At 37.7% G+C, this 4,754-nt stretch overlaps 1 non-coding gene across 1 annotated transcript; it reads left to right on the plus strand.

Moving 5' to 3' along the window:
• The first annotated feature begins 4,229 nt into the window (after positions 1-4,229).
• On the plus strand, positions 4,230-4,334 carry LOC139000354 (U6 spliceosomal RNA). The gene has a single exon (XR_011469562.1). It is a non-coding gene; the product is annotated as a U6 spliceosomal RNA (small nuclear RNA).
• Positions 4,335-4,754: the final 420 nt, after the last annotated feature.

Here is a 4,754-nt window from a genome sequence, read left to right on the forward strand (position 1 = left end):
CTCTATTTGATTATTTTATTCTAAGGGTTAACTCATCAATCACAATATGTGAAGACAAAAAGCATAGCTCTGAAGTCACATTGCTGAGGTTGAAAGCCAGCTCCGCAGCCCCTAGAGGTGTGCCTCTGGGAACATTACTTGGCCTTGATAAGCCTCAGCTCCCTTGTCTGTGCAGTGGAGCTAATACTGGCCCACCTCACACAATCATCGTAAGGACTGAGGAGATAAACCTTGAAGGTATTTTGCGCAGTGCCCGGCAGACAGCATAACCATTTTACTATAGCTAGAAGGAGGCCGGTACATGCTGGCACTCCCTGAAGGTGAGGCACATATAGGTTAAACCCCTATATTGTTCACCCCACCCCCCAACCAGTTAATGAAATCAAACAAGGAGCTAAGAGTGTTTATCCTGGAAAAGGAATTAATTGAATTAAGCAAAGCAAAGGCATGCTTCTATTATGACTCCATGACCCAACCAGAAGGAAGAATAAGCAGAAATAGTAATCTATTCCAAGAAAAAGCAGTCTCCTTGGCTGCTGGCCCACGAACTGCAGCAGCCTCTGCCACTGCGGACATTGCCCTCTGCTCCGGCGTTCCTTCTTGGCTGCTGTGGGATGCTGGGCCCGGGAACACATTTTTAACTGAATGAAAAACACATCACGGCCCCCAAGGGGTGAAAATTTCCTCAGTGTCTTTCATGGTGGCCTGGGCTTTCTTGGACTCACCTATGGAGGCCGAAACACCCAGAGCTCAAGGTTGAAAAGTCTGTTCCATCTGGAAGGGAACCCAGTGAATTGCTCAAGAAGCCTCCAGGCGGTTCTCAGGGGAGACAGCAGCCTGGCCACAGTGAGACCAGGAAAGGGCCCTTCTGCCACTGCCCAGGCTCCCAGGGGAGTCAGCCTCCTCTTTGCAAGCTCATGAATATCAATGAGCCAAACCACACTGGAAGGAGCCAGAACGCATTGCAACAGCCAAATTGCAAGTTGACCCCTAAAGCTTGGCCGGAGGAGCATATAATTCAAACACTGGGGCTGGGGCTGGGGCTGGGGCTGTGCCTGAGCCCCAAGTAGGGATGGAAGAAACTTCAGCTCAAACCTCTCAAGGATCAAGAGAAGAATAGAGCAGGAGTGCAGGAGCTTTCATTACATCCTTGTAAACTGCCCACCAGTCACCCAGAATTCAAAATGAAACCTGCTCTTCACCACAACAGTGCATGAGACCAAAGCCCAGGGCCTCAGATTATACAAGCTGATGTGGCAGAGTAAGGACCATATGAACATTGAAAAGCATTAACAGTCTTTTATTCAACAAATAATTACTGGTCACTCACTGTATGTCAGGCACTGTGCTAGGCACTGGGAATATGATGAAAAAGAGGAAACAGCTCCTGATCTCAAGGAATTTATAGTGACAGAGGTGTGTGTGGTTGTGTGTGTGTGTGTGTGTGTGTGTGTGTGTGTGTGTTGATTGCGGGCAGTTGAAGGAGCAAAAGAACAAGAACAAGCACAATAATGTCAGTGTGGTGTGTTGCAGATCTCGATATCTCGGAAGTTTGTTCCTTTATATTGCCAGGTACTGTTCTGTAGTTGTTTTTTCATTCACTTGTTGATGAGATTTGTTGTGTTTCCAGTTTTGGACTATTATGACAAAGCTGTTATAAATATTTCTGTCTTTGTGTGAACATACATTTTCATTTCTCTTGGGTTCATCTCCAGAAATGGAATTGTGGGGTCATATGGTAAGTGATATTTAATTTCATGAGAAACTGACAAACTTTTCCCAAGTGGCTGGACCATTTTGCATTCCTAGCAGCTGTGTATGAGGGTATCAGTTGCTTTAATCCTTGTCAATATTTGATATTGCCCGTTTTAAAATTTTAGTCATTATGGAAGGTGTAGGGGGGTTTTATTCACATTTTCCAAGTAATTAATAATGCTGATTTTTTTCACATGTTTATTTGTCATTGGTATATCTTCTTGGTGAAGTGTCTGTTCTAATCATTTGACCATTAAAAAATATCTGGTTGTCCTATTGTTGAGTTTTGTGAATGCTTTACAAAATTCGGTACACAAGTCTCTTTATCAATAGACATACATTTTGCCAATATTTTCTTCCAATCTGTGACTTGCCTTTTCACTTTCTGAACAGTATATTTTGATAAGCAAAAGTTTTACATTTTGATGGCATCTTCACTTTATTAATTTTTATTCATGGTTTGTGCCTGTGTGTCCTAAGGTATTTTTGTCTAGCCCCAAATCACGAAGGTATTTCTCCTGTTTTGTTTTAGAAAGTTTAATGATTTTAGGTTTTCCATTTAGGCCTAGCACACTTTAAAACTAATTTTCTTATGTGGAATGAGATAAAGGTTAGAGCTGTTGTTTTTTTTTAATATGAAAAGTTAACTTTTTCTAGAATCACTTGCTAACGAGACTTTTCCAAATTGATTTCAAATAATTGTTAAAAAGTCCATCTTTTCCTTGTTGATATCTTCTTGGCACCTTTATTGAAAATCAATTGGCCATTTATGTGTGGGCCTATTTCTGAACTTTCAGTTTAGTTTCATGGCTCTATCTTTCTATCCTTATGATAATATAGCATTGTCTTGATCATTTTAGCTTTATAGTAAGAATTGAAATCAAATAGTGAGTGTTCTTCTTTTCCAAAGTTGTTTTGGCTATTCTAGGTTTTTGCATTTCTATATAAATTTTTACAAAAAATCCTGCTGGAATTTTGATAAAATTGTACTGAACCAATAGATCAATTTAAGAGCAATTGTCATCCTAACAATATTGAGTCACTTGAACTATAAGCATGTTATGTCTCACTATTTATTTAGATCTTTTAAAATTTATCTCAGAAAAATTTTAGAGGTTCAATGTACATATCATCACATATTTTGTTAAATTTATCCCTAAATATTTATGCTTTGTGATGCTATTGTAAAGGTATATTGAAGCCTGGCTGGTGTAATTCAGTGGTTGAGCGTCAACCTATGAACTAGGAAGTCACAGTTCAATTCCCGGTCAGGACACATGCCCAGGTTGTGGGGTTGATCCCAGTGTGGGGTGTGCAGGAGGCAATTGATTAATGATTATCTCTTATCATTGATGTTTCTATCTCTCTCTCCCTCTCTCTTCCTCTCGGAAATCAATAAAAACATATTTTAGAAAAAGATATATTTAAAATTTTTCAATCTCCAATTGTTTGTTGCTAGCATATAGAAATGATTCCTTTTGTATGTTGACCTTGTATCCTGTGACCTTGTGAAATTTACTTCTTACTTGTAATTGCTTTTAGGTAGATTCCTTAGGATTTTCTATACATACAACCACATAGCCAGTGAATAATGACAGTTTTATTTCTTCCTTTCCCAACTACATGGCTTTTATTTTGGTTTCTTGTCTTATAAAATTGACTAGGAACTCCTGTTGGAATTGGCAAGAGGGAACTTCTTGCTTCTTTCCCAATCTTAGGGAGAAATACCTATAGTTTTAAATGATTAAATATGGTGTTAGCAGTAGGTTTTTGGTGGATTTCTTCTATCAGATCAAGAAAATTTTCTTGGAATAATGGAGTATTTAGATTATTTATGTTCAATGTTAATTACTGATCTAGTTGGGTTTAAGTTTACCATTTTGGCATTTGTTTTTCATTGGCCCCAATCTATTCTTTGTTCTATTTTCTGTTTGTTCATTTATTCAAGATTAGTAATCTAATCTTTTTATGATTCCATTTTATCTCCACTATTAGCTTACTAACTATACTTTGTAAAATATTTACAATATTTAACTAATCATAACTGATCATAGTTTGCTTTTAAATAATTTCATATAATTTCATGTGACATGTAAGAACCTTACAACAGTGCACTTTCATTTTTCTCCTCTTTTCCTTTGTGTAATTATTGTCATATATTTTACTTCTACATATGTTATAAACCCCACATAATTTATTATGTTCACTTTAAATAATCAAATGTCTTCTAAAGAAATTACCCTTTCTGGTGTTTTCTATTTCTTTGTGTAGATTAAAATTTCCATCTGTTATTATTTTCCTTTGGCTCGAAGAGCTTTCTTAAACATGCCTGCAGTTCTATTGGTCACACAGATCCTTTTGTCTTTGTTTGACGAGGGAAGTCCATCTTTCACCTTCATTTTTTTCTTTTCCTTTTTTGATACTGTATGATTATATTTATATTATTGGAATATGTACTTTTAAAAATTTATTGAGTGCCTGCTGTGGCAGCACATCTACTGCAATTGGAATGATGCAGAAAAGATTGGCATGGTCCCTGCACAAGGACAACATGAAACGCAGAAGCATCCCACTTTTTATGTACTTAATGCACTGAACTGGACACTTAAAAATGGTTGAAATAGTAAATTTTATGTTATATATATTTGACCACAATAAAAAATGCATAGAAATCATCCAGAAATATACACACAAAACTGTTAACATTGACCTATTCCTGAGAAGAGGAGTTAAGGGTGAAGGGCTGCTTTCAAGTTATTGTTTCTTCAATTTTTATTTTTAAAAATATTCGTATTGATTTCAGAAAGGAAGGGAGAGGGAGAGAGAGATAGAAACATCAATGATGAGAGAGAATCATTGATCTGCTGACTCCTGCACTCCCTGCACTGGGGATGGGGCCAGAAACCCAGGCATGTGCCCTGACCGGAAATTGAACTGCACCCTCCTGGTTCATAGGTTGATGTTCAACCACTGAGCCACACTGGCCCGGCTGTTTCTTC

This window comes from Myotis yumanensis, unplaced genomic scaffold, assembly GCF_028538775.1.
Source record: "Myotis yumanensis isolate MYYU_CA2020_CCGP unplaced genomic scaffold, mMyoYum1.0.hap1 SCAF_1, whole genome shotgun sequence".
Lineage (NCBI taxonomy): Eukaryota > Metazoa > Chordata > Mammalia > Chiroptera > Vespertilionidae > Myotis > Myotis yumanensis.